Raw genomic sequence first — 11,055 nt, 5'->3', positions numbered from 1 at the left:
CACAGTGGGGACCTCTCAGCAGCTGTGCTGGATACCATTAACTGATCTTCCTTACCTTCTGGAGCTGGCTTTTTCCATGGCTTCCATAACAACCCACTCTCCTGGTTCTTCCAACTCCCTAACCAGTCCTCTGTCTCCCTCACACTGCCCTTCCCTTAAATGCTTGGTTTCCTAAGTTCAGCCTCAAGCCCTCTTCCTACTGTACTTGCTTGCCCTGGACGGCCTCACTGTCTCCCTTGGATTTAGAGCCATCCATGTGTGACCACTACCAGGCCAGACCTCTCATATGAGCTCCAGCCTCAACTCCTGCCTGGCCACCTCTTCCTGGTCATCATGTCACAGGTTCCTCAAAAGAACCACCTCTAAAATGTAACTTAGCACACCCACTGCCTCCCAAACCCAGCTGCTCTTCCCATGTCCCCATTTCTGTGACCACCTTTTCACCCACCCAGACACCAGAGGCAGAAACCTGGGCATCATACCTGGGAATGTGAACTCCATGAGGGCAGGGATTTTTCTTTTTCTTTTCTCTTCTTATTCATTGGACAGGTTCAATTTTATTATAGAATGGGTCAGTGACTCAGAATAGACAGAAAGTCCCACTCCTGCTTCCTGTTTCCCAGTAGAACCACTTTCAACTCTTTTAAAGGGTGCCATTTCCTTTCTGTATCTGTGTGATTTAGGATTCTCTAGGAAACAGAATCAACAGGATATATATGAGACTTTATAAAAGTGTCTCATGAAACTGTGGGGATACAGGAGTCCAAATTCTGCAGGACAGGCCATGAGCTGGAAACTCCAATGAAGGTCCTTGATGAACTCCCCAGGACAGCCTGATTGGCTGAAGAAGAAATGGAAGTTCTCTCTTCTCCCTTAAAAAACAAACAAACAAACAAACAAAAAACACTTCAACTGATTGGATTAAATCCAACTGATTGGATTCTCTCATAATCCCTTAGTTGGTCATAGATATAATCAGCCACAGAAGCAATCAATTGACTGATGATTTAATAAACCAGCCTCCTGGTTTATTAACCAGCCAGGAAATTTCCTTGCAACAACAGGCCAGTGCTTGCTTGACCAGACAACTTGGCACCATCACCCAGACAACTTGACACATGAACCCAACCATCACACTATCTCTTACTGATATTCCACAGATTAGAAAACAGCTGTAGAAAGGCCTGGCCAGAGCATGTTCATTCAAACCACCACCCTTTGTTTGCAATTGTCCTTACCATTCATCACTGGCATATGAACAGTCTATCACCATTCTCAAATTAGAGCTCCCATACTTCCATTTAGAACAACTCCATGATGGGATGTAGGATCTCATTTGCACCTTTGGAGAAAAGAGGGTGCCTTTGCAAAGACTCATCTCTATTTTATGTGAACCTTAAATCCTCAGGGGCTCTCCTTTGACCCAAATTTTGAGTCCCCTCTGCTCTGAACTAACTGCTCCAAACAACCCCACAAAATTGAGATACTAATTTTCAAGCAGCTGTCACATGCCAAGCACCACACTGAGAGTTTTATACGTGTCTCATTTAGTCTGCTTAACAGCCCTGAGAGATGAGAAGCATTTCCCTGTTTCCCAGATAAAGAAACAAAGGCCAAAGAGATTAAGCTATTAGCCTGAGAGACTGCTTAGGACTTGACTTGTGCCAACATTGGTGCCGCTGTTTCCCCTCTTCGCAATGCCTCCTCCCCAAGGACATAGTTTTATACCCTGTCTTGCCACCATGTAAAGCATTGTAATCTAAAGCTCATGAGATTGGTGGGGGCAGAGAGGCCTTTGAGTTGATGACTTTTTTCTCTTTCCCTGCCTTGAGTTCAGACTTGATTTCTAACTGGTGGAATTTTCTTCTTCTCACTCCTTTGAGTCCTCACCTACAACATGAGCCATCCCCTGTCCAGTTATTAGTGCTCCTTCTTTATTCCTCCTTCTTCAAGGTAGGAGCTAGGAAGGGTTGAGCCTCCATGGGTCCTGGCATGTAATAGGTTACCAGGACCCATAGATCTCTGGGTTAAGACTAAGTGTCTCTGTTTAGCCGGTTCTCACAATTAAAAAATAATTGACTCTGGGCAATAGACTTCTGTGGCCCCTTATACCAAACCATAAATTCCCAGTGTTTTCTGCTTCAAAGCAGTGGGATGAGTACGGGGACTATGGGGTGGGGGGGGGGGGGTTGTGAAGCTGAAGAGATGAGAGGAGGCCAATTCTATACAATTAGAATTTCAAGGTCCTAAGTTGATATCTTGGTTAAGTCTCTTATTATGTCATCTTCGGCAAGTCACTTAACCTCTCTGAGTTGTGTTTCCCTCATTTGTGAAAAGGGGCTAATAATCCCTGAGTCACAGAGAAGTTGTGAGAGCATAGTTTCCAGCACACAGGAGACATAGATGAACATTTGATGGATGGATAAATGGATGAATGACCTAACAGAAAAAGCATGAAATATACAATCTGTTTAAATAAGTGCAATGTTAAAATTTTTCATGAAATGCATGTTATCTTTTGGGGCTATAAATAGATTAGGCAATAAAATTAATTATGTCAATGAACAATCATGACTCAGTGGAAATGCCAAGCCTTTAAAACCTGAGATACAATTACTGGATCCAGCTTCAAAGGCAAACTAAAGGATTTTTAAAAAAAAATTCCCATAGTCCAAGATGTGACAAAGCTGCTGTGTGTGGGATGGAGCCCCTGGTTACAACACTCAGAACATTCACAGTGGGAGAATTTTAGGATGCGTGAGAATCCTATATCCCATACCCAGATTAAGGCCAATCAAAGCATCAGGGTCTAAATGATGAGGTCCTGTTTGTGATCGTGGCCCTAAAGATTGTTAGCAAACCCCAAAAGCCTCAGCTTCTGAGCCCTCCCACTAAGGGACTAGAGTCTGCCCAGGCCTCTCCAGCCTCCCCTCCGAGGCTGTGGACTCCTCCCTGTGGTGTCTACCCTTCTCCTCTGGGAGGGAGCTTCTGACCCCCCCACACTCGACCCTGGAGCCCCAAGCCAGTACCAGCCCCAGCCTTGTCCTCCCATCCCGAGGTGCTGTCCAGATGCTGAGAGTTGGAGCCGGCAGGGAGCTGTCCAGCCTGCAAAGCCACCGCCAAAGCTGGGGAGCCAAGCGGGGCCTCAAAGCTTAGCCATGCCGGCGGAACCTGGACCCAGAGCCTATGAACCAAGCTAGGGCTGCTGGGAAGGCCCTTGGTGGCCACACCCAACTGAAAAAAAGGAGGAAACAGGCCCAGAGAGAATAAGGGTTGGCTCAGAACACACGGCCCATCAGCAGCAGAGAGAGAAGCAGGTCTACCAGCCTTCCAAGCTGCTGCTGTGGGCTCCCATCTCCCAGCATACAGGATTACATCCTTGTTGATGACTGTCTGCTAGACGCACGGCAACCACACACAATGCTTATATAGCCCTTACAAGTTTCAAGATGCTTTTATTATTCTTTCATTTCATTCTTACCACTACACTGTGATTAGCTGTGGCAATACTGTCATCACCAACCCCATTTTCCAGATACAGAAACCGAGGTACAAAGAGGTGAACTAGAGCCAGGAGCAGGAGGAGAGGGTCAGGGAAGGCTGTCCAGAGAAGGGACAACTGAGCCAGATTGGATGAGGGAAGGGGGAGGGCATTGTAAGTAGAAAAGTAGCAGCAACAAAGTCCTGGATTTAGGGATGGAGAGAGAACAGTATGCAGCACGGAAGGAGCACAGGGCCCATAGAGTGTGGCAGAGGGTGAGGTCAAAACAGTGAGAAGAGGAAGGGCTGGGGAGTAGATTACACAGCCATCCTGAAAGGCTCCCTCTGGGGGAAGATTTCCAGTAGTCCTGTGGCAGCAGTCTATACCTCAGCCCAAAGTACTTGGTGGCAGACATTGCCCAGAGTCCTCCTTAAGGGTGGTTTTGAAGGGCTGTGGCTCATCGCTTCAACTAGGCTATAAGTTCCCCTAAGTTAGAATGCTGTCTCTCATTCTGGAGTCTCCCTCCTGCCCTGGGCACTGGAATCCCATGTCATCTCTGATGAAGACTCAAGGGCCTGTCCACCAAAGCACAAGCCTAGGCCATGGTCTTTGGGGCACACACACATGCCTCCCTGTGTGTATGACTGGTGGGAGTAGGATGGGGGATGACTGATGGACAGGCTGGGGGGATAGAGATCATACAATGGTGCTCAATTTCCTTAGGATGGGATATTGCTTTGGTTTGCTAAAGCTACCAGAAATGGGTTGACTTTTACAATGGGGTTTTATTAACTTATGACTTATGGTTCTTAGGTCATGAAAATGCCATCTCAAGCCATCAACAGGATGATACCTTCTCTGAAGACTGGTTACTGGCAAGCATGGGCTCTTCTGATAGATAGCGAGGCACATGGCAATGTCTGCTGGTTCTTCTTTTCTGGGTTTCATTGCTTCAGCTTCTGGCTTCTCTGTCTGTGGCTTTTTTTTTTTTTTTTTTTTTTTTTAACTTCTCTGGAGCTTTTTCTGTGAGCTTCTCTGGAGCTTTTTCTGTGAGTTCATGTGTTTTATCCTCTTCTAAAGAATTCCAGTAAGAGGGTGTTGAATAGGGTGGGTCACGTATCAGTTGAAATAACCGAATCAAAAGGTCCCACCCAACAATAGGTCTGCACCCACAGGAATGGCTTAAAAAACATGGCCTTTTCTGGGGTACACAACAGTTTCAAACTACCACAGACATGAAAATGGAATGAAAGAAATTTATGTTCATTGAACACTTATTGACTCCATTCCAAATGCTTTCAATGTGCTATTTTATTTAATCTTTGCAGCAACTTTCATTTTACAGTTGAGGGATCCAAAGCTCAGAGAGGTGAGAAAACTTACCCAAAATACTTGCTCTGTGGCCACACTTCCCATACCCCAGTCCCAGACAGCGACTGAACATGGCAGGAATACAAAGGCAGATCTCTTTCTGGAAGTCAGAGGACTCCTCTGATTGGAGGCTTTAGCTCAAGGACACCCAATGGTACTGCTGAACTCTCTTAGAACTGCATCTTAGTCTAAGATGCTTCTTCCCAACCTTCCTTTCTTCCCTCTCTCCTTCACATGAGTCAGACCTGCTAAGGTCTGATGGCTCTTCCAGCCTGCTCAGCTCCCTCCCCAATTCTCCACACAGGCATTTTCCTTCTTGCATGTCTAATCTCATCTTGGCATCTGCTTCTCGGAAGACCTGGGTGAACACAGCCACACAGCTGGTGAGTGGCTGGCTGGGCTTAGACCAACCCATACTCACTCTGCATCATGTGCCTCCTGCCAGGACACAATTAGAAGCAGCCAAGGATAATGTGGAGCTGGCTGCTGGTTTTCTTTAAACATGCACAGGAGAGAGCTCCTTAGCCCTCCTTCCTTCTGCAGCTTACTCACTTCCTTCCAGTGGGAATGACTGGCTGATTCTGTAATTGCAGATTAATCTGTGTGCCTGCCTGCTGCTTCTCACTTTATCCAGGACTCCAGTGGAGAGGAAAGCCTGTGTGGGTTTATTTTCCTCTCGAAATGAATCTTCAAGCCTGTTTTATACTTGCCTCTCAGTTTCAGTTCTAATCCTGCCTTAAACAATCCCCTCTACAATGACAATGTTCAAAGGCTCCTGAGTTTTGCACAGCCCTCATAACCCGAAAAATAGATAATGAAGTAATCCTACAGACGGTATAGATACCCCTAGAAAGGTGAAAGAGAAAGTTTCCTGAAAAGCTGTATAAACTCTCTTTCCACAAATTGAATCAAGTATTACATTCGTGGGGTGGAGGAACTCATTAGCTAAAGGAATCCTGAATTTGTGGCTCACTCCCTGCTCTTTCCCCAGCCCCAGCCTATAAGGAGTAGGTGCTGGGTAAATATTTTTAGTGTGAAGAACTGAAAACCTTTATAGAGCAGTTTGATAAGTTCAGATTTTCTTATGACTTGGTGTCCAGAAAGCAGAATATATCATGAGACCAATGAGCTCACCCCTTGGATCCAGTGAATTCTGAATAGCCCTGGCTGCTTTCTCAAGGCTCCAGGCAGAGGAAATGAATGTGATGCTTTCAGAGACCCCTGTGTTAGGAGGTGGGAGAACACCCATATTAGAAATAGACTCAAATAGAAATAGACTGTACTTGGATATCCTGAGGCCAAAGTTTATAGTTATTACACCCTTATCAACCTAGAGTATCACCAACACCCTTCTGCGGAGCTGCCCATTTTGACATCACTGAGGCAAATTATTATAGATTGCCAAGGAATCCAGCTGCAGGCCTAGAACAAACAGGGGTCACAGTGTAGCTGGCTGTTACAAGAAGGCAGATAATCTAGATAGAACAGGACACCAGGCCCAAATAATGACCCTAGAATTATATCCTTTGGTCCCAAAACATACACCCAAGGTCCAGTACATGCCACCCAGTCCCTACCTTTCATTTCTATCTAAATCCTATCCATCCTCTAAAACCTAGCTCAAGTCTCACCTCTTCCAAGAAGCCTTCTGTGTCTATCCCAGCCCATATTGATATCTAAACTCTCGAAGGGCTTAGAGGCTCTTCTGTACCACATAGCACTTACGTTATTAGGTCCTGTCTTTTATAGCTAATGGTCTGCATTCATGTAACAAATCAATACAATTTCCTAGAAAGTAATAGCTAGTACCTTTGTATTCTTTTCAGTTCCAGGCACACAGTAAATAAACACTTCAGAAATGGCTGTTGATTTGGCATCCAATAGATGCTACATGAATGCCCATTGGTTTGACAAACAATAGTTGCTCAATAAATGCCTATTGGATTGGTTTACAGAAGATGCTCAATAAATGCCTGCTAGTTTGGTGTACAATAGGAGTTCAATAAGTGGTTGACTTGATCTAATAGAATTTTCTGGGTGCCCTTCTTGCTGAGGACTGGCTGAGTTGACTGGGGTACCAGCCAGCCAGTGGAAGGTTGGGTTGGGTCCTGAAAAACATCCAGCACAGGAGAGCTCTTGAAGGCAGGGCCAAGTGGCGGTAAATTGGTGAGAAAAATCCAAGCCAAGTTTTTGAGGAGGATTAAGAGTTGAGGCCTGGAGAGCCCGGATACAAATGTCAGGCCCCAAGAGGCACTTTCCAACAGTACCTCTTCAGGTAAGCTTTCCCTGGTCTCACTAACCAACACTTTCTGAGGCACTGCTCTATTTTATTTACTTCTTGCTATTCAAATCACCTGATATTATCTAGTTCAGTGGCATTTTTCCCCATACCTGGCACCCATCTCACTTCCTCACAGGAATGTAAACCCTATGAGGACAAACATTTCCTGTTCACTGATGCTTGTCTTGATCACCAACATAATCCCATGACTAGATGTTTAATAAATATATGAATGAACTAGATATGTGAAAGACCGAATGAACTAACAGAAGCTGAGAGAAAGGAAGTCAACAGGGAGTAGATTCGGAGGGATTTGGAAGGAAACCAGTGAAGGTCTGGCTTTTGGCTACAATGGCCCATGAGCCAATTGTTGTTTTCTGTCCTCCTTTTTGGACTATAGGTGTCATAAATGAAAGTGTCTGGTTATCTTAAAGGAACATAGGATAGAGGAAGAGATTATCAGCCTGTGCCTTCACCATCGATCCACCTTTTAACAATGCGATTATAAAATGGCTCCACTGTCTTATTCTTGGACAGCCCAAAGGATATTCTGTAGTGGATGATATAAAAACATCTCATGAAGTACATCATGTATTTTGAAAGTAAACTTAACCTTATTATACAACTAATAGGTAATAAATTGGGATATTATTCAGTATACATTCACTCCCCTCTCACTGTGAGCAGCATATACTTCTCTGTCCCATTGATATTGGGTTTGGCCATGTGACTTCATTTTTTTGGTGAAATGGTGTAAGCAGAGGCTTTGTATGTGCTTGGACAGTTTGGCTTGTTTGTCTCTTGGGCCCTAGATCTGGAATGAGAATCAAGGACAGGATAGCTGCTGCTCCTTCAGCCAGAGCCCCAGAATGAGGATATGTGGAGCAGACCTGAGCCTGACCTGCAGTGAGGAGCCAGACACAGCCAACCTGCAGCCTGAACCATGGCAAACCCACCAGGCTCAGCCGAGATCAGTTGAACCATGGTTGATCTGCGACCTGTGAGCCTGAGAATAAGCTCTTGTGTTATAAGCCCCTGAGTTTTGGGCTGGTCTATTATGCAGCATTGTTGTGGCAATAGCTGATAAATTTATAATACATGCTCATTGTATAAAAAATTAGAAAATGTAGATAAGCAAAAGAGGGGAAATATAAGACACCCGTGATTGCATCACCCAGATAAGCACTGTTAGCATCATGCTATATGGCTCTCAATTATTTTTTTGTGTTTCCCAGTAATGGTTGCCTACTATACATACTTTTTGTAACTTGCCCTTTTATGCCAATATATTAAGAGCATCTCTCTAAGATTGTAACACGCATGGCAGGGTTGTCTCATTATCCCTCCCAACAACCTTACAAGGCAGGCTCAGAGAGGTGACCTGATTTGCTCAAGGTCACAACCTCTGGGAATCAGCAGAGCCCGGTTTGACTCCAAGTTCAGTGCTCTTTCCACCAGGCAGTTCTCTCTTGGGGCCTCATTAGCATTTTTGGCACTGGCAAGGTCAGCTCCTTCTCCAACAAGAACAGTGAAACCTTTACCTTATCTGGAAGGAGAACATGAGTGTTTGGTTTCCCTGATTCACCCAATCCCAGGGCTGTGGCAAAGCCCTGGCTCAAGGACACTGCCGCCAACCTTTATCCACATGCATGGGGGTGGGGGGGGTGGGAGGTGTCGTTGTTTCCACCATGGGGTAGGGTAGGGGAAGGTAAGGGCAAGTGATCCAGAAGGGAAGTATTTTCTGACAGAGCCCTTGGCAAGCCATCAAATTCCAATTTCGTCTAGGGGAGAAACAAAGCTGTTGGGCATCCCTGTCAGCAGGTCTGGGAATGAAGCAGAGGGTAGTTTCAATTCCTACAAAAAAAGAAAAAAATCAGCCTTGGAGCCTCTGCCATAAACCTGGGAAACCCAGGGAGCCAGGTTGCATGCCCAACCCCAGATAGCTTCAGCAAGAGAACTCCGTGGAGGCTGGAGAAGGACCAGATCACAGGTTCCAGTCACTTACCTAAGCCAAGGACCAGGTGGAAGAACTGCCTTCAACTAGTTGCGTGGCTTCAGTTTTCTCATCTACCAAATGGTCATGGAACTGTGTGCCCACTGAACCCTCTCTCCTCCAACAAAGCAGGGTTGTTGACAGGATCCAGCAAAATAAAATGAAAGGGAAAGGGCTATGGAAACCGCAGGGGAGTCATGTGGGGCAGCGTCCTCTCGGCCACACACACAGGTCCTCACTCTCCAAGCAAAGGTGGCAACAGAGAAAAAGAGCTTGGGTTTGGGGGGATCTTCAGGTGGGAAAAACAGACCCTACAGAATCCCTGAAAGTTTGTGGAAAGTAGATTCCAGCCACAGCTTCTCTTGTGATAAGGTTTTCCCTGGAGAAAGCTCTCTGTGGGTTGTCTTTTCCTCCTTAAGTTGATTTTCTGGTCCCAGCTGGTGAAATAAAGGAAGGAAGGGAAGGGAAGAGAAAGAAGAAAGAAAACAAACAGCTCACACTGGGTGGACTGGGGCCAGTGGAGGCAGGTGGGAGGGGTTTGGACAGCATAGGAGGGACCACTTGGGAGCCAGAACCCCAGAACTGAAGCCTCGGGGCCGATGCAGTCATGAAGAGCCCAGGATGAGAAACAGCTCTGCCCAGAGGCTCTGATGGCAAAACCAACAAATTGCAGGTGTATTGGGGTAATGGACAGCCTTGTTTAGTTGAAGAGCTTCCTTCTTCCTTCCTCCCTTCATCAAGCTCAGCCCCTTCTTTTTTTTTTTTTTAAATTAAATTCAGTTTTATTGAAATACATTCACACACCATACAATCATCCATGATATACAATCCACTGTCCACAGTATGATAACATAGTTATGCGTTCATCACCACAGTCTATCTCTGAACATTTTCCCTACATCAGAAAGAACCAGAACAAGAATAAAAAATAAAAGTGAAAAAAGAACACCCAAATCATCCCCCCATCCCACCCCATTTGTCCTTTAGTTTTTATCCCCATTCCTCCACTCATCCATACACTAGATAAAGGGGGTGTGATCCACAAGGTCTTCACAATCACACTGTCACCCCTTGTAATCTACATTATTACATAATTGTCTTCAGGAGTCCAGACTGCTGGGTTGGAGTTTGGTAGTTTCAGGTATTTACTTCTAGCTATTCCAATACATTAAAGCCTAAGAGGTGTTATCTATACAGTGCATAAGAATGTCCACCAGAGTGACCCCTCGACTCCATTTGGAATCTCTCAGCCACTGAAACTATTTCGTTCCATTTGGCATCCCCCTTTTGGTCAAGAAGATACTCTCAGTCCCACGATGCCGGGTCCACATTCATCCCCGGGAGTCATACTCTGCGTTGCCAGGGAGATTTACATCCCTGGGAGTCGGGTCCCACGTAGGGGGGGAGGGCAGTGAGTTCACCTGTCGAGATGGCTCAGTTAGAGAGAGAGAGGGCCACATCTGAGCAACGAAGAGGTACTCAGGGGAAGACTCTTAGGCACCATTACATACAACTTTAGACTCTCCTTTGTGGTAATGAGCTTCATAAGGGCAAGTCCCATGCTCGAGGGCTCAGCACATCAAACCGCCAGTCCCAATGTTTGTGACAACATCAACACCAGTCCAGGTGAGGATGTCCAACACATCCGCACCTTCCCCCAGATCCTCGGGGCTGGGGAGGGGGAGGCTGTAAATATATTTTTTATTATCTGCCCAAATTACTCTAGGATGTGTCACTATTTCACTCCAGCCTATACTAACCTACCGTATCTCACTTCCTATTCAAAGTCCCATGCAATTGTGGTGTTTGAACAAATCGACGGTAGAGTTGTACCGTTTAGCAAATTTAGATCCCGTACCAAATAGATATCTATTCCCTTGGTCTCATATGAAAGTTGAAGTTTTAAAACACAATCAGTTTCAACCTTTA

Source organism: Choloepus didactylus, chromosome 4, assembly GCF_015220235.1.
Source record: "Choloepus didactylus isolate mChoDid1 chromosome 4, mChoDid1.pri, whole genome shotgun sequence".
NCBI classification, from domain to species: Eukaryota; Metazoa; Chordata; class Mammalia; order Pilosa; family Megalonychidae; genus Choloepus; species Choloepus didactylus.
The sequence above is the reverse complement of the archived record's forward strand: the minus strand, read 5'-3'. Positions refer to the sequence as shown.